We start from the raw sequence: 20,469 nt of genomic DNA on the forward strand, positions 1-20,469 counted from the left end.
CTTCTTTGGTGAGCAGTAATAACTAACGTGAGACTGTGTAGAATAGTGGAAATAATATGGGATGGGGAGATGGAAAATAGGTTTCTGCTCGGTTATTATCTAGCTCTGTGACCTTGGCCAAGACATTTTTTTACTTTGTGCCTTAGTTTCCTCATCTGTAAAATGAGAGAGATGGGCTAAAAAAAACTTCTACAGTGTTTCCAGAGCCACAACTCAAAATTCTATGGCTTTAAACTGTAGATGAGATATACATTTCATAGGGATATGACAGATATTTATAATTTTGGCTTTTTGAGTAGAAGAAAAATCTTGACAAATCCTCAATTATGTAATGTATCTCATTCATAGGCACACACAGAAAATCCCCAATCTTGAGACAATTGGTTTCACTTAAATGATCATACATTTCCATGCCCTCCTCCAGCTCCACACCCATATTATGTTTATGACATAGTTTGAAGCTATTTGCCATGTGTCCACTAATGAAAATTTACAGAGGAGAGCGCTTTCTAGAATCTATCCATTACGATTATAAAAATAAATTATTCTGTTGTATAAAAAGAGGGAAAAATAGTGGGAGGTTTACATGAGAAACTTCAAAGTCTAATGGGGGAAGAAGGCAGGATGTGGTTCTATTTGTTTAAAACTGTTTAACTTTTTAGGTCCAAGGAGTGATAGGAATACCAAAAGGAATGATTTCCAGGAGGAAGAGAAACTTTTGATGGTTGGCCTAATAAAATAAAACTATACACTGGTGAAACTGAATTCAAAGATGATTCCAACGCTGCTGCGTACAGATGAGCCTTGTCTCTGGATCTCATCCAAGCCCAACGGCTGCGGACACTGTAACCACCATGTGTTATCCGCAAACCAGATCGTCTCTGTGCTGTAAAGACCAGCCAGCTTTCTTGGCCAAGCTGCTGCCATAAAACACACTACTGATTTGGTTTCTCATGTTTTTTTAAGAATATTACTCTTTGAGGCACAGTGTACGTTTGGTCTCAAATTGTCCAGAGTGCTATCGCAAATGACTGGTTGATGAGTGTTTTAACCAGAATCAGGTCGCATTTGGTCAGGTTCTTGGTGTCACAGCAAATCATCACTTTACAACGCGGTCTGTTTTGTTTCTTTCTTTCTTCTTCTTTTTTTTAACTTTTAAATGTTATGCAAAAGAATACAAAGTGCTGTTAAACACTCTCATTAGGAATAATCTGCCTTTAACAATTTACATGCATCAGCTGCCTTTTGATATCGGCTGTGAAAAGCAAGAGCATCATGGGATCTCGTAATAGAACTGGAAAACTAAATGTCAGAACTGCATTTTTGCGCTTGGCTAGAGAGGTGCCCGCCTTGTATAAAATACCTACATTCCAACACCTAGTGTTTGCTTTGGAGACTTACAAAGAGTTAATACAGCTTGTTTGGCATCAGATATCGGTATAATGGGCTTTTACTGAAGTAATTAAAATTTGTTTATAATTAATACAGATGAATTGGTTTCTACACAATAATAGTTAGGAGATTAACAAAGGCCACATTTTGGCAACAGGACTACATTCTTTTCCAAGTGCTGTGGGACCTTATCCAATGAATGTCTGTCCAATCCGGCTGATTCTTCAGAGATGCCATATGGCACGGCTCTGCATTATGACTTTTTTTTCCTAAAAGGCAGCCATATGACATAACTGATCTTTAAAACGTTGTCAGAAGGCATTACCTGGGTAGGCTTCGAGCTGCTTTCCAAAAACTTAGCAAGCACGGGGGCTATTAATTATGAGCAAAAGAAATGAGCACACGCACACTGGAAACTTGGCATTCTTTCCTCTCTGGTCACAACTGATCATGTCTCAAGCCTTCCTAACCGGGGAAGGAAGGAGGCTTTTTTTTTTTTTTTTTTTTAACTTCCAAAAGTCAAAAAATATATATTCTTCTTTAAAATATGTATTTAGCAATTTCGTTATAAAATATCTGTGCACTTGACTCTGACAGGTAAGTACTTTGCCACCTGTATTTTTACCATGTTCACTGATTTAAAAAAATGCTATTTACAGCTAAAATTTTCAAAACACTGTTTAGGGTACCATGATTGAAAGAAAAAGAGTTTTCTAGTTGTGGTGGTGGTTGATTTCTAGCTGACATCTATACCCTCTGGATTCAATTTTGGATGGCAGAAAATGTAAATAGCTCAAATATTTTCTCTCTGATTTCCTCAGAAAATTAGTTGGTGCAGGGGGGAACATACATTTTAAACTTTCCATTTTTGTATGTGTGCTAAGAACAAGTTGATGTATTAGTTTCCATTTATAAACACCCTACTGAAATTTGCCGAACTCCATAGAGGGGGGAAGAAAAGGGAATCGAGAAGAAGTCCATTAAATCAGTGGGGTCCCTGCGGCTGCAGCACCAGTGAGAACTGCCTCTGGCTTGGGTGCTCACCTCCTAACCTACTGCTACTCCGTATCTGTGCTGATATTGTTTACTGGACCTCTCCATCTGGGTCTCAAATTCAAGGTGTGTGAAATCAAACTCCCTCCAACGTGGACCTCCCTCAGTCTTCCTCTTTTCTGTAAAGAGCAACTCCGCCCTTTCGGCAAAATCAGTCCAAAAACCTTGCAGTCCTCTTTGATGCCTCTTTCCCTCACAGCCCCATCCAACCCACCAGCAGATTCTGTGAGCTCTAACTTCAAAACATATCCTAATTTACCTTCCTCCTTGCTACTTCTACCGCTAGGGGTCTAGTCCTGGGCACCGTTATCTGTCTCCTCTGTTACTGGACTCGTCTCCTGTGTCCCTGTTTCCACCCTTCTGCGCCTGCTGTTTCCATGACAGAAGTCCAAGTGACCTTGTCAAAGTAGATACCAGACCATGTTGCTTCCCTGCTCAGACTCCTCCTTCCATTGGCTTTCCAAGCCCTCACCAGGCCTACAGGGCCCTGCAAAATGGAGTCTCCTGTTTCTTTTCTAAACTCACCCCTACACTCGGCCTTGGCTTACTCCTGCTCCACACTCACTGACTTCCAACAGGGCATGGCCGAAGCACCGAGCTCCCGCCTCAAGGCTTCTGCGCCGACTATTTATTCTTTCAGTGATGTTTTGGGGTGGGGTCCAACTGGCTTGTGAGAGTCCATGTTCAATTGTCATGGACGATGACAGCCGGTTGTTAAATCAGTGGTAGCTGGAAATCAGCCGAGGTGGGAGTATTTATACGAAGGACATGGGCAAACTCTAAAAATCAGATCTCTTCATTCCACAGAGAAGTGTTGTTAAACGCTAACCAGAATCCCACAGTGCTCTGTCTTCCTAGAGTGTGTGCCTCTTACAGGAGCACCTCCCATCCTTCCTCACCGTCTTCAGGTCGTCACGCAAGACCTTAAGAGTGAGGCCTCCTCTGAGGACTTTCTACATTAAAATCGACTCATATATCCCTTTGACAAGCCCCAACTTTCTTTGGAGCACTCCCTTACATTTTGGTATGACAAGATTTTTTTCAGCTAATCTTGTACTTTTCTGCCCTTGCCCTGGAATCAGCCATTTTCAAAGGAGTCCTTGTTCCTTTTATCCAGAGAATGGGACTTATTAACCAAGATATGAGCCCTGGGTGTTTTCATTGTTATTAAGGTGTCATTTCTTCTAGGTCTTTTCAGCAGACAGGACTGGGGGAAAAAGGAATTGCATATAAATCATAAATGTATGTATGTGTGTGTATGATACATATATATGTGATACATATACATTATTTATATGACATATATAAATCATCAAGATTTTTGGAACACACATTATATACATGTGTGTATATGAGATGGGTGTGTATAAAATCCTGAGTTAATGATAATTAATTCCAAATTAAGACCAAAGGGTTCTTCCTTATTTTCCATCACTACATATTTTTATCTTCTGTCTCTCATAGTGAGAACCCTACCTCCTAAGGATATGAGCATCCTTAGTCCTTTGGTCAATCCTACAATACATACTAAAAATAGTTTCAGGATCACTGTACCCATTATTGTCTGGAAACAAAAATAAAACTTCTAGGTAGATTTCAAGGTTTGTTTGAAGTTCTTTTTGACTTTTATAAAATGAAGATTTATAATTAAAGCACTGTGTTCAAAAGCTATTCAGTTTAGTTCTTTATTACACCTCTTTCAAGGTGTTATAGCATGTATTTGAAATATGTTTCGGGTCTTTTGTTTCTGTGTCTATACAGTTTGGCATTGTTACCCTTCCATTTTGTTGGTTTAATTTTAAATTTTGAGTATGTAAAACATTAATGTGGTTCTAAAAGTCACAACCGTACAAAAAGGGTACTTAGAACACCGTGGCTCCCTCTGCTATCCCTGTCACCCCATTCCCAACTACCCTTTGTGAGAAATCAGTTTCAGTAATTTCTCTGACTTATTCTTCCTGGGTTTTCATTTGTTTGCAAAAATAAACATATGTGGTTTTTTTTAAATTCTTTCTTCTTCTGTAAACAAAAGACAGTATACTCCATGTACACTTTTCCACATTTTAAAACATTTTTTTTAAACACTATACCCTAGAAATCACTTCATTTCAGTTCACATAGGTGTTCCTCACTCCTTTTTTTTTTTTTTTAACAGCTGTGTGATACTCCATGGTGTGTCTGAATGATAGTTTACTCAAGCAATCTACTACTTATAGGCACTTATTTCTCATATTTTGCAATTACATATAACGCTATAATGATTAAGTGCCAAATTTTAAGAGTTTAATTTTCTTAGTTTAAGATCATTGACAAAATGTGCAAAAGCTTGAAAGCCATGACTTTCAGTCATTTATATCACACTGTGAACGCACGATACATCAACACCCCCTCGCATGATACATCAACACCCCCTCAGAAAACAGCAGCATACTCCGGAGTGGGAGTGTGTGGGCTTGTATGTGTGTGGGCATGGTCATGTGCGTGCGTGGGCGCGGGCGTGTGTGGGTGTGGGCATGTGCATGTGCATGTGGTGGACAGGGAATAACCAAGACGGGATTCGGGGCAAAAATAGGGCAGCTGGAAAGGCTTGTTTCTTCTATTTCGAAACTGAATTTAAGCCTGGCTTGTGGTAGATATTTCTGTTCATTCAACAAGTGCTTATGGGAAACTTGTCCTTTTCTAGGCGCTCTTCAGAGCTCTGTGATGCAGCCGTGGACAAGAGGGACCAAGGTATTTTGTTATGGTTATTGGACTTGTGGTTACCAGAGGTGGGGGCAGGAATGGGATAATTGGGTGAAGGTGGTCGGAAGGTACAAATTCCAGTTATAAGATAAATAAGTACTAGGAATATAATGTACAACATGATGACTATAGTTAACAGTGCTATATGGTATATTTGAAAATTGGTAAGAGACTAGATCCCAAGAGTTCTAATCACAGGGAAAAAATCATTTTTTCCTTCCTTCCTTCCTTCCATCTATATGAGGTGATAGATGTTAGCTAAACTTATCAGAAATCATTTCACAATATATGAAGGTCAAATCATTGTGCTGTATACCTTAAACTTATATAATGCTGTATGTCGATTGTATCTCAATAAAACCTGAGAAAAAGGAAGAGGGACAAAAGCTGTGTCCTCATGGTGTTTGCATTCTACTGTGGACACAAACAATAAGTACACCAATAAATAAATACATAATTTCAGATAGAGTATATCTATATGAAAAAGACAGCATGACTCAGAGGAAAGAAGGAAACATTATTTTAGGTAGGGTGCTGGAGAACAACTTCTGTAGAGATAAACTTTGAGCAGAGACCTGAGTGATGTGAAAAAATATAAACAAACAAAAGTTTTGAAAACAATTAATCCAGGCAGAGACAACAACCAGAGCAAAGGCACAGAAGTGGGAATGCTCTTTGCTCTAGTGGCTTCTAGGAACTTGAACCCAAATGAAGGAGAGGAGGGGTTTGTGAGGAGGCAGGTGAATGATCATTTAGGGTAAGGAGTTGGATTTTGTTCTAAAACTATTAGCAGAGGTTGGCCATTCTTCCTTCAGTATTTAACCTAAAAAAAAGGGGGGGGGGTGCAAATAAAAAAATTTAAGATGAGATTTCTTAAAAGAACCTAACTGACTAGTAATAACCATTCCTGGTAAAGGCTTAGAAGATATTAAAATTCCTTGCTTTCACAGAAAATATTTAGTATGGTTACAAAATTGAAGAGGCATGCCAGATTGCCTTTGAACATGAAAAGTTAGTGCCCATTGATATAGATGTTGACTCTTAACATGTATGTTCAGTTTGGACTATATGCAGGGCAGATCCTGGACTAATGCATCAGTTTTCAATGTGTGGTTCTTGGACTAGCAACATCAGCATTATCTGGGAACGTGTTAGAACTGTATTTTTGGGGCCTCATCCTAGAGCTACTAAATCAGAAACTTGGGGAAGGGGGATGGGAAGGGGGAGCCATCTGTTATAATAAGTCCTCCAGGTAGTTTTGATACTTGATTAAGTTTGAGAACTACCAGGCTAAAGGAAGTATTTTCCATTCATTCATTCAGCATGTTTTCATTGATTACTTATTATGTCCCTGGTCCTTTCCTAGATACTGGGATATAGCCGTAAACAAGGCAAACTAGGTCCCTCCTGTCAAGGAGTAAGCATATTCTATCAGCTGGGTCTAAACAGAGAAACACGAACTGCTTTAAATATTCAGAACAGAGGAAATTTAATACAGGAATTGATGACACAGGAAGCAAAGGGCTGTCAAGACAACAGGCCACGAGAGAGAGAATGAGGCCAGCCAGAGAATCTCAACAACATCAAGTCACTCTTACCCCTGGGCTGGAGCACAAAGGGAGATGGTGTTCTCAGAGTGCAGGGGTCAAGGTCACCTGGCAGGTCTGTCAGTAGGCAGCTGGAGGGGCAGAGGAGGCGAGTGCTGCCTCAGGCCCAAGGCCACCTGGGCAGAGAGAGATGGGGAACTGTGTCTTGGCTCTTCTCTTCTTTCCACACTCCCACCAGTTACTTCTAATTTTCCTAGCCCCTTAGGAAACCTGCTGGCAAGGGGCCTGGGGTGCCCAGCCTGCTGGGGACGGTCCGCTGAGATACAGAGCTGAACAGAGAAGGCTGGAGAGCCGAGAGGGTAAGCAGCCTGGCATTAGCACCCGTATGTTCTGGGGGATTTAGAGTCTTGCGCAAATCCTCTGCCTAGGCTGTTCTTTGCACCTACCTGTAATTTTCAGATAAAAGTTGAGAAATATTTTAAACTTGCACAATATATGAGAAGCCTGAGTAAATGAAAAACAGGGAGTATGGCAGGGAAAATAAAAGTTCCAATTTATTTTTTTTTCTGTCATTGTAATACATTTGTATTCTCTCCTAAATGAATGAGATATTTAGCATGAAAAGATGTTCATGTGCAAATAGAATAGGTGGATTAATTATACCACATTTACTATCAATTCATTTTTTAATACTGACTACAGTGATTTAAGCTTTCAAAAAGCTAAGCGCTCACACAAATCATGTCTCCAGAGACTGTGTGCTTTGTGCTGATCAATAATTATTCTGTTAATTATGGAGATATAGGGAAAATTAGGCCATTTATAATTCTGCATGCATAAGAACAACTCTTCAAAGCTGAAAATACCTTTCTGTTTAGGCTAGCTTAATGCTCTGGAAGATGATTAGACCACATCTTCAATTAATCTTTTAGCAAGTACTATTTTCTTATTTTTCTACCAAGTATATTTTGATTTTGGAAGAATAAAAACTAAAAATCGCTCTCAACCCAAGTAATTTTTTTCCTATTGGGTTTCTACCCACCTTGAAGACATTTTCTGTGAAGGGATCTTTTATTCATTGAATAAATATTTAGCGCATGCCTCTCTAGTGCAAAATATTGTGGAGGATAAAAATCCTTTTACGAAGGATGAAGCTTGTACACCGAGCAGTCTCCAAGGCTGGGTTAGAACAGCCCCGCTGGTCAGATAGGCTCCACTTGTTAGATTTGTGACCTGACTCTGATTAGTTAAATTATCTGAGTGCATTTCTTTCTTTACAAAAGGGACTTGCCATATCTATCTCACAAAGGGCTGTGAGAATTAAGAGTAATACATGTTTCTGTGGGTCTAATGCTGCGTCTGGAATACAGTGAATGCATTTATAACACTAAGTGTTAGTTCCCTTCCTAAATGTTTTTGCATACTTTCTCTCTCCCTAGATAATGTCATTTATTTATATTTCTTCTCTTATTCCACCTAGCCCCCTCTGTACCTTTCTTGTGGTCACCCTATATTTTTCACTCTCGGAATAATTGACTGCCATTGGCAGCTAATCATCTTGGAGAGAAAAACTCTCTCTCACTCATGTTCTACTTTGACATTGGCTTCATTCATTCAAAAATATTTATTGAGGCTCCACTATGTTCTAAGCGCTCTTCTGATCGGCCTCCTAAAGCAGACAAGATATTTTCTCACTCAATTAAAAAGGTGTGTCAGCAACCACTTACTGAGTGTATTCTACATGCCAAGTTTGTTCCCACAGTGGGAATACAACAGGGGACAAAAAAATCTTTGCCCCCATGAAGCTGAAACACTAATTAGTAAAGACAAACTGATCAATTAACAGCCAATTCTAAAATGTGCCATGTAGCCATGAGAACTTTGAAGGCAAATCAAGCAGGATGGAGGCACTGCGGGGGTGGTGTGTGAAAACCTGACTCTTGGGCAGAAAGCAGAATGAAGAGGGAGAGTAAGCAGTGGGAGCATCTGCAAGAGGAGAGGCTGCAGGCAGTGGGGAGGCCAAGGGCCATGAGTGAAGGCCAGGACAGGGTCGGCCTGGGGGTAGCGGAGGCTGCTGGGAAAGAAGGTGAATAAGGAACACGGTGAGAGGATGAGGACTAAGAGGGAGTGGGGCCAGTTGCCACTGGGCCTTGCCAGCCAACGTGAGCACTCTTCATTCTGTGAGAAATGATTGGTGGAGAAGGGCATTTCTGACTTTTATTTCCTAAGGAACCCTATGGCTGCCTGGAGGAAGAAAGTCTGCAAGAGGCAGGCATGGAAGCAGAGAGGGGACATCAGGGATCAGAGCTGGTGGCTTGGACTGCTTTAGTAGTGCTAAAGGAAATGTGGATGTATTTTCAAGGTGGAGCCCATAGGATTTGCTGAAAATTGCATATGGAAGGCGCGAGAAGAAGGCAGACATGACTTCAAGGGTTTTAATTTGAGCAACTGGAGAAAATCCCTTGCAGAGTGTAGACTCTGGTAAGGGAGAAAGGCACTGAACAAGTAAACCGAAATGAATTGAATTGACTAACCTGATGGGTACTGGTAGTGGTCGGGGGCAGGTGGTCAAGGACACTTGTCCAGGAAGTAGTATTTAGCCTGGGACCTGAAGGATGAGTGAGAGGTAGCCGGGGGTGAGTGTCTGCAGGGGTGGTGTTGGTGAGGGGAGGCAGTGGAGGGCACGAATGTCAACATATGCAGAGACCCTGACCCAAACAAGAGTTTTATAATCCATCTGACTGTAGAGTAGACTCAAAAGGAACACCCAGCCTGGCTAGTTCATTTGTATCTCCTCTACTGATGCCTAATTTTTGCCCAAGTCCACATAAGCCAAAGGTCTTTTGTTTGTTTCTCATTCAGCAAAATTCCAGTTTTAACTTCTGGTTTATATTGCTGTCTTATTTAAATAACATAATCATTTTTACTTTGAGAAATTAAAAAAAAATGAAGTTCAAAGAACAATGAAACACTCATATACCCACCATGCAGAATCAATAGCGAATAACCATATTGGTTTCCAGTTTTTTACTTTTTATTTTTAAATTGGATTATTTAATGTTTTAGACTTTTAAAAATTCAAGTATAATTAACATATTAGTTTCAGGTATACAAAATAATGATTCAAAAATTCTATACAATACTCAGTGCTCATCAAGATAAGTGCTCTTAATCCCCTTTGTCCAGTTTACACACCCCCCATCTCTTCCAGGCAACCACCAGTCTGTTCTTTGTACTTAAGTTTGTTTTCTTGTTTGTCTTTGTTTGTTTTGTTTCTTACATTGATTTCTTGGTTTACTCTTTATTTATTGACTTCCTGCTATAGGATTTGAGAGTATACCTCTTTTTTCTCCTTATGCTTGCCACACATAGCATTCTTTCCATTCCTCCATAGACATTTGCATTTAATATTTTTATTGTTAGGATTCTCTTAATGCTATTCACAACTGACCATAGGGTAAACCATATGTATTTCTCCTTTCCTGTACACTTTTGCTTTCCCTAGACTTTATAATAATAACTGTATTGTTTGTTTGTTTGCCTGATGTTTTGTGTACTTAATCACAAATCTAACCTCAAACTCTCATCCTGTTGTCAAAGCTCCTGGTTCAGGCACTTCAGATATTCTATCCGTTTCGTCTTCTGTGGGGATGACATTGGAGACCTTTGTCTGCTTCAGTCCTGGCCGGTGGTGTCCTCATCTCATGTAGAAGTGGTTTCAGGACATCCTTCCACCAGTATCTGAGGGGTTCCTTATTCTTCCCTCCTCTTGTGTATACCTGTCTCCTTGAACCTCACATCCTCAGTGTTGTTATTACTCCCTCGTCTGGATACTGCTAATCCTTAGGAGCACCGTGAGAAAGAATGCATGGGCAGCACATTTGTGATACGTGCTATGCTTTATTCTAGCTGTACACTTGTTATAGTTTTTTCGGTGCCTCTTTGCTCTCTTGCTCTGCTGGAGGCTCTGTGAGGAGAGGGACTCTCATATTCATCTCTCTGGTCCTTCGGGGCCAAGCCCAGCTCAACAATTACATATAAAAACAAATTGGTGAAATTTATAACGTGTACACTGGGTCTGTCAATATTATACGTTTGAAAACAAATTGTGAAACTTAAACTATCAGAGAGGTATTTCCAAATATGTGTACACATGGCATCATGTTGACCAACTATACAGATATTTGAGCATTTTGGTATTCATATGGATGTTTGATGTTTATTTATTTATTTATCTTTATTTTTATTTATTTATTTTTAAAAACATTTTATTTATTTATTTGACAGAGAGAGAGAGGAAGAACAAGCAGGGGGAGCAGCAGAGGGAGAGGGAGATGCAGGCTCCCCACTGAGCAGGGAGGCCGATGCGGGACTTGATCCCAGGACCCTGGGATCATGACATGAGCCAAAGGTAGCCGCTTAACCAGTTGAGCCAACCAGGTGCCCTGGATGTTTGATGTTTAACAGTCACTTAGGCCCATTGTCAGATTTTATTTAGGGGTTGATAATTTCCATTTAGGTGCATCTAATATGTATCTATATATCTACATATATCTGTATCTACAATTTAAAAATAAAAATAAATTATACAAAATAAATAAAATGCAATTATGTATATAAAATTATGTTTATAGAATATAAATATTAAATCTTTTGTATAAAATTATATCATACAACATAATTATAATAATATACTAATATAATAGTATAAAAATATATAAAATATATGCAATTATATATGAGTCAATGCCATTTTTGTCAGTTTTTTTTTACTATGTTTTATTGTGCTAAAATATATATATAACAAAATTTGCATATAAAAGTATTTTGAAGATCAGTCTTTAATGTAGAAATTTGTGAATCTATGACTGTCTGTCTGAGAGCACTAATGAAGATCTCAGACTGAAACTCACAGGGCAGTACTGAGAAGAAGATCTGTGCTTGTAAGAGTTTAGATAGCTTTCCAGTGTAAAGTCACTGTAAATCTGTGTTGCATAAAGTGATTGCATATGGTCAAGATAGGATATTACTAGATAAGAGTTAAAGCAATTGTATATATTATATGTTATAAACCAATTAGAATTGTAATAATAACCAAAATTTATTGGGCAACTGGTATGTGCTGGCACAATTCTAAGTATTTTACATATATTAAGTTTTCTTTAAAAAAATTAGTTCTCATAAAAATAATGAATTAAATACTACTGTTTCCACCCTTTTTTATATATGTGGCATAGGGAGGTTAGGCAAAGAGTCCAAATTACACAATATCAACTGCTCTGGCCAGGAGTTGAACCAAAGCAGTCTGACTCTAGAAACTGGGCTACCAACTGCTAGGCACTGCTGTCCATACTGGAATCAGTCTTCTCAGTTTTAGAGTGAGAACTTGATTTAGATTCAGAAGATTTAGAGTTGGGTTCATATTTCAGCTATGTCACTTACTAACTTTTTGAACTTGGCTTCAGTCCACATGCTCTCGTGCTAAAGAAATAGGGATGGATAATATCAATTTGTGCCAAAAATTCTGTGTGGCAGTAAGGGGTAGCACATTTTTTTCATTATGGCTTTGAAACTCATCTCAGAATAAAAGATACTGACCTATACCCAAGCACTAGTATGTTTAGGCAATATTTGTAATAATAATTGACCACCAGCGTGCCTGGGTGGCTCAGTTGGTTAGGCGACTGCCTTTGGCTCAGGTCATGATCCTGGAGTCCCTGGATTGAGTCCCGCTTCGGGCTCCCTGCTCGGCGGGGAGTCTGCTTCTCCCTCTGACCCTCCTCCCTCTCATGCTCTCTGTGTCTCATTCTCTCTGTCTCAAATAAATAAATAAAATCTTAAAAAAAAAATAATTGACCACCAAAAGCAGGAGAGCACCCATGTCCTTTCAAAACTAGCATATATTAACTTCTTTCAGGATTTGAGAGATACATGATCCACAGACATCCAATTAATAGTCTAACAGGACAGAAACAGTTACAAAATTAATTACCTATGATTGTCACACAAAAGGAGGTGATTACATTACCTGAGTGACAAAAAGAAAAGTATTCAGTGAAGACAAAAAAGCACCAGCAGTAGAAACTGATAAAAACAAGGTTACCCATGGTTCAAATAGAAATAACATGCTTTAGTTTCTGTTTTCACAGTAACATTAAAATAATGCGTTTTCCATTTTCTTAAGCATCAGTGCATCTTTTCAAGGAACATAGAGTTGTCATTAAACCTTTGTTTTGCCTTTTCCTCACTACATTTTATAAACATCCATCACTAGAGAGAAGTATAAAAGAAACAATCTAGTGACTTTAAAGGTGGTAGACACTGATGGGCAACTGAATCGCATCAGAGGCGTAATTAATGTCTTCTAGCTCTTGCACGTTCTTTTGGATTCAGCTTAAAAACCCTTCTCCCCACAATCTTTGTCTAGCCTCCTTGATTGTTAGGTGCCTCATAAAATGATGCTCTCAGAGCACCCTGGACTTCCAGAGGAACTAAAATCCCATAAATCTGCTCATCTAACGTTTTGCCCCATGGACTAGAAGCTTGCTCCAAAACCATGCACCACGTTGACTTAGTCAGTGCTCTAGCCAATGTCTGGCTTTTAGAATGCCCTAAACAAATTAGTTCTGTATTTAAGACTTTATCCTAATTTGATGTACACTTTGTCTTGTCTCATTCTCTTTTCCCCACTAACCTCCAGACCCTCTCTTAGAGTACTCTTAATACTCTTCAAAAAAGCACAAGGGAGAAAATAAGTCATGGAAAGCTTTCATCTCTAGACACTGCCTCATCACCAACACAACACCTTCTTTGAGAACATGTCACCTCCAAGCAATTTTCTCATTACTATATCACATTTACCAGAGGTCAGTCATGGGAAGAACTCTATCATTGTTGTCAGCATTTTATATTTTATCTTGTAAGTCTAGTACTCTGGAGGTTTTTTCTTTAGTATTCTCTCTATAAATAAAGTGCATTGTCACTTGGAGTCCCATGTAACTTGGCTATTTTTTCATTGGATACCTACTGGTATTTGAAGGTAAATAAAGATACAGAATTCAGACTTGTAGCAAAGTCGTACAGTAAAGAAATAATTAGAAATAAATAGTTAAAATTTCTTTGCTCCCTATTTAACAAAGGAGAAATGAAAGGTTTCTGTGTTTGGTTTTGCCACTTTCTTCCCTCTCATTTTCTCTTGAGCTTGCTTTCATCAGGCTTTTGTCCATTTCACTCCAACAAAACAACTCTTGTCAAATCGTGAATGACTTCTGACATTACTAGAGTCAGTGTTCAATTCTCAGTCTTCATTTTACCTGAACTTCTTGGCCTTTGGCACAAATAATTCCTGAAATAATTCCTGAAACTTCTTGATGTAGCTTTTGGACCACCACTAAGATACTGTAAACTGACCCCTTTAGACCTCATTCTTGTATATCAGATCCATTTGTCCAAGTGCCTACCTAACTTTTCTACTTAGAGAGTATGTTCAAAACTGAACTCATGGCTTTCTCTTTAAAGTCTGCTCCTCTGCCATGTTCCCCACCTCAGTTAGTCACAAACCTCAGAGTCACCCTTTGCTCCTCTCATTTTTACATTTATCCTTGTCCCAGCAAATCCTGTTTTGTCTGCAAAATCTCTTTTTTGAATATATTCTTTGATCACTACCCCATGGCACTCCTTGGTCCAAGCCAATGCCATCTCTTATGGAAGACTCCAATCACTTCCTAACTGGTCCTATTCCTCTTTTCTTCACCCACTACCCACTTCCAGTGACCCGGTCTATTCTCCTAGTGACCAGAATGATCCTTTAAAAGTTTAAGTCACATTTTACTCCCTGATTCAAAAATATTACCATGGTTTCCTCTCTATAAAATCCAAGTCCTAACAATGACTTAGAAGGCCCTATGTGGTCTGACATCTATCTACCATTCTGACCTAATTTGTAACACTCTTTATTGTTCATTTTGTTTCAAACACATCAGACTCACTTACATTTCAAAGCCTTTGCGTTTGTTTTTCTTTCTGCTGGAATGCTCTCTACTCAACTATTCAGAGGGCCCACTCTCTCACTTCATTTAGATCCCTGCTCAATCATTACTTTCCTATCTAAAATAGTATCTATTTGTCATTCTCTATCACCTTAGCAGCTTTAATTATCTTCACAGTATTTATTAATGCTTGACACTGTATTATACTTTCTAATATGTTTGATGGTTGCTCATTTCCCCAATTAAATATAAGTTCCATGACAGCAAAGATTTTATTTTGTTAACTGCATCCTCAGTGCCTAGAACAGGGTCTTGCAAAAGAGTAGGTACCAGGGGTGCCTGGGTGGCTCAGTCGTTAAGCGGCTGCCTTCGGCTCAGGTCATGATCCCAGGGTCCTGGAATTGAGCCCCGCATCGGGCTCCCTGCTCCACGGGAAGCCTGCTTCTCCCTCTCCCACTCCCCCTGCTTGTGTTCCCTCTCTCGCTGTGTCTCTCTCTGTCAAATAAATAAATAAATAAATCTTAAAAAAAAAAAAAGAGTAGGTACCAAATAAGTACTTATTGAATGAATAGATGAAGAAATTTACAGAATGCTAGAAATGGTGGCAGGGTAATATAATTATACTTAAAGTACCAAAGAAGATATAAGTGCTTTCATTCAGCAAACCTATTCTGAGTGTCTATGATGGGCCTGCCATTGTGTTGAGCACCATGGTTATAAAGATGTGTGGAACAAGATTCCTGTCTTCTGAGTTCTCTTAGATTCCAGAGTGGTAAACATGAAAATTTACCTATCAATCGCTTAAGAACCAGGGACACAGTGTTCCCATTGAGGTTTCTTACAGTGGTCTTTCAGTTTTGTCCCTTTAGTCATACTGGAATTATAGATCTTCAAAATAAATTGGTCAGCTCATAGTCAACCAGGATGAAATCAGCCATTTTATTTTGCTCTCAGATGAAAGCAATTCCACTTGAAGTTCCACTTGTGATTCCGTTTAGGGTAGAGGCAGCGTTCCAAAAAATAAAGCCTTCGGGTTATATCTGAGTTGTTTCAATAGCTCAGCTAATCTTAAAACTTGATTTATTTATAATCATTTTCTTTAGAAATATGTTTATTCACATCAATTTATGAATCAATTTACTCTGCTATCACAGGGTTAGTAGGTGTCAAGATATTTATCTCAAAAAGAGATTAAAGAGGGTCAAGCAAAATACTTCCATATGACCTCTACATGAACATAGTTTATATAACTGTCACACCTGCTGTCTTAGTCATTTTGGGCTGTTATATCAAAATACCAGTCTAGGTGGTTTAAAAAACAAATTTATTTCTCATAGTTCTAGAGGCTGCGAAGTTCAAGATCAAGATGAGAGGTGATTTGGTTCCTTGTAAGGACTCTTCCTGTCTTGCAGATATCTGTCTTCTCATTACGTCCTCACATGGCATTTGTTCAATGAATGCAAACTAGGGGATCGGAGGGTGGGGGTAGAATGAGAGAGAAAGAAAGAAAGGGAGTGAGAGAGGCAAAAGGGGGAGGGGAGAGAGAGGGGGGGGAGAAGGAAAGGGAGATATCTTCCTCTTCTTGGAAGGCCACTAATCCCAGCACAAAGGCCCCAACTTTATGACCTAATCTCATCTTAATTACCTTCCAAAGGCCTCATCCCCAAACATCATCACATTGGGGGTTAAGGACTCAAAATATGGCTTTTGGAGGAACACAAACATTCAGTCCATAACATCATCTAGCACAATAAATAATGTTTATTGTATTAAGTTGGAATTACAGGTGTGCTTGTTGAGGAAGGGGAAGGAAGACAGGACCTGGAGAGCCAAGAATTGCTGGGAATAAGGAGAGTTGAGGTCTGTCCAGGCTCCCTAGGTACAGAGCCCAAGGAAATGATTCTAGAGCAGTCTAGCACAGGAAGTCATGGTAAGGCAGAGGGAAAGAAATCGGAGAGAGAGAAGATACCAGCAGAGAAGAGAAAAGTTGCTGTGTTTTTGGAACAAAGGTAATTAACACCTGGTGCAGCATGTCTTTTTGTTTTTAAATGAGAGTTGTTTCAGTTTTTATTTTTTTTAAAGATTTTATTCATTTATTTGTCAGGTGGGGAGAGAGAGAACGCACATGCGAGAGGGCACAGGCAGGGGCAGCAGCAGGCAGAGGGAGAAGCAGGCTCCCCACTGAGCAAGGAGCCCATTGGATGTGGGACTCGATCACTGGGATCATGACCTGAGCTGAAGGCAGACTCTTCACTGACTGAGCCACCCAGGCGCCCCGCAGCATGTCTTTTTTATTTTTATTTATTTATTTATTTTAAAGATTTTATTTATTTATTTGACAGAGAGAGACACAGCCAGAGAGGGAACAGAGCAGGGGCAGTGTGAGTGGGAGAGGGAGAAACAGGCTTCCTGCCAAGCAGGGAGCCCGATGTGGGGCTCGATCCCAGGACCCTGGGACCATGACCTGAGCCGAAGTCAGATGCTTAACGACTGAGCCACCCGGCGCCCCAGCATGTCTTTTATATGCATCCTACTTGCAAGTAGGGAAGTCTGTCCTTCAAATGGTCAGTTAGGTTCCTGAGAGTAGAAGCTGATGAGTCACAGAAAGGATGAGTTGTGCATTACACTGGTTGAAGTGAGGGTCTGGGAACAGAAGGAAAGGCAAAAATGGACAATTCTTACCTGACCTAGAGTTGACTAGATAACAATTTATTATGTTTTCAAGCATACTCTCAAATTCCATCAGCATCTCAAACATCCCAGCCATTAACTCTGAGTCCAAAACTATCTTGTAAGGGAAAACACTATGCTAAAGACCCAGGAACCAGGAGAAGGAAAAGGTTTATGATGCGTCTCCTCTTTTCTTATTTCTTTTGACTTATTAATAAACTATAGGGAAAATTGGTCTCATCTTTGTCTGCTCTACAACTCCTATAGCTTAGGAATGCAGTTTTAAGCAAACTATTAATTTTAACACAATTATATTTCAGGAATGCGGTTTTAAGCAAACTATTAATTTTAACACAATTATATTTCAATAAAACATTCTTGATTTCCTATGGACTTTATTACAGTGGGGGGCTTACTTGAATTAAAAATAGTTTTGTGGCATCATTTGTGGCACTTCATAATAGACTATATGATAGAATGCAAACAGAGTGAGAAAGATCTTAAAAATAATTTATCCACTCTGTGTTTGAATTTCTTTTGCAGTATCCTTGTCCCATTCTTCCCCATCTTGTGCTTGAACACCTCCAGTACTAGAGAACTCACTTTCTTAAAAGGCACTTCCTTTCATTTTTTGGACAATCCTGAATTTTTACAAAGTTCTTTCTTATATTGAGCCAAAATTTATCTGGTGCATTCACATAGAGACAGTCCTACCTCATGATAGAAGTACTGACATCACCCTAGGCGCTTCCTCTGACATTCTCTTCTCCCACTCTGTTTTGCCTCCGATTTCCCTCTTTTCCTTTATTTTTGCTTATTATTTTATATATCTGACTTTTGAGTTAAAGAAAACAAAATGGAATTTTTGGACTATTTAGAAATGAGTGATACTGATAGTTCCATATCAAAAACTATAAGCTTGGGGCGCCTGGGTGGCTCAGTGGGTTAAGCGTATGCCTTTGGCTCAGGTCGTGATCCCAGGATCCTGGGATCAAGTCCCGCATTGGGCTCCTTGCTCAGCAGGAGCCTGCTTCTCTGTCTCCCTCTGCTGCTCCCCCTGCTTCTTGTACTCTCTTCTCTCTCTCTCTGTCAAATCAATCAATCAATAAATCTTAAAAAAAAAAACCCCACAAATCTATAAGCTATACTCTAAGAGTTACTTGGGGAAAAAAGAAAGCCTTAAGTGAATTTATTTTTAAAAAGCATAGATCAAAAAATACATGAGTGAAGTATTTGATTCAGGAAGCTAGATAAAATCTAACAAAATATATCTAAGTAAGTAGAAGGCAGAAATGAATGAAGATAAAACAGAAATTAGTGAACTAGAGAGCAAAATAAATATTAGATTTGATCAGTAATATCCTAGCTTTTTTTTTAGATCAACACAATAGGGGGAAAAAAAACTTTTGTAGTTGTCTTTTAAGATAATGAGGGTGTGTCCGAGAGAAAACACAAAAGACATTAGGATAAAAACCAATAAGAGTATATTATATGATTGGATGAATGATTATAGAAGAAATTAAACAGTTAATCAAATATCTAATATTTAAATAAATAACAGGTCTTCATAAATTCTAGCTAACCATAACATCAAAGATGTGTTATATTATTTAAATTCTAAAGCACTTAGAAGAGCATTGGAAAATATGGAAAACTGGCTAATATGGTCTATGTGCGCTACCCAATCCTGATATAAAGTCTCGATAAGGATAGTTTAATTAAAGACCAATATCACTTATTATTATTGAGGCAGAAATAATAAATGCAACAGTATATTAAAATATTTAAAGAATTACACATTATGATCAAGTAGAATATATTTCTAGAATACAAGATTGTTGAACTTGTGTAATATACTATCCACATTAACAGAATAAAGAATGACAAACAGGGCGCCTGGGTGGCTCAGTTGGTTAAGCGACTGCCTTCGGCTCAGGTCATGATCCTGGAGTCCCGGGATCGAGTCCCGCATTGGGCTCCCTGCTGAGTGGGGAGTCTGCTTCTCCCTCTGACCGTCCCCCCTCTCATGCTCTCTCTATCTCATTCTCTCTCTCAAATAAATAAATAAATAATCTTTGAAAAAAAAAAAGAATGAGAAACGTATTGGGTAAAAGGAAACAAAGGGTAAATGTTAAAAAAACAAACAATAAAACCCTCTAAAAGTAATATTTTTATGAGCTGTGCAGAGAAAGGTATAACTTTGTGAGACACAATACCCAGGAGACACAGAGGAAAGTATTCATAGATGTATGTACTACACTTGATCTTAGCCAAAAGGCCGAGAAGCGATCATCACAGCTGTATGTAAACAGAACTTAAGATCAGCAATCATTAGGGAAATGCAAGTCAAGACCACAATGAAATATCGCTTTACATGGATCAAATTGGCTACCTTCAAAAAGAGAAATAATACCAAGTGTTGGCGAAAATGTGGAGAAAAGAGAATTCTTGTGCACTATTGGTGGGAATGTAAATTGGTGCAGCAACTGTGGAAAAGAGTATGGGGGATTCTCAAAAAATTAAAAATAGAACTACCATGCGATTCAGCAATTCTACTTCTGGGTATTTATCCAAAGAAAATAAAAACACCAATTCAAAGAGAATACATGCACCCTATGTTTATTGCAGCATTATTTACAATAGCCAAGATATGGAAGCAACCTAAGTGTCCATCAATAGACGAATGGATAAAGAAGATGTGGTATATATACAATGGAACATTGTTCAGTCACAAAAATAGTGAAATCTTGTCATTTGCAACAACATGGATGGACCTAGAGACTATTACGCTAAATGAGTAAGTCAGAAAAAGACAAATCCTGTATGAATTGTAATTATATGTGGAATCTAAAAAACAAAACAAATAAGCAAACTAACAAAACAGAAACAGACTCATAGATACAGGAAATGAACTGTTGGTTACTAGAGCAGGAGGAAGTTGGGGGTGGGTGAAGTAGGTGAAGGGGATTAAGAAGTACAAACTTACAGTTATAAAATAAATGAGTCATGAGAATGTAATGTACAGCATAGGGAGTATGGTCAATAATATTGTAATAACTTCGTATGATGACAAATGG

General features: G+C 38.8%; 1 pseudogene; it reads right to left on the reverse strand.

The window, feature by feature from the left end:
* Positions 1–19,536: 19,536 nt before the first annotated feature.
* Positions 19,537–19,682, reverse strand: LOC123324596 (annotated as a pseudogene).
* Positions 19,683–20,469: the final 787 nt, after the last annotated feature.

The sequence above is a fragment of the Neomonachus schauinslandi genome, chromosome 4 (assembly GCF_002201575.2).
Source record: "Neomonachus schauinslandi chromosome 4, ASM220157v2, whole genome shotgun sequence".
NCBI classification, from domain to species: Eukaryota; Metazoa; Chordata; class Mammalia; order Carnivora; family Phocidae; genus Neomonachus; species Neomonachus schauinslandi.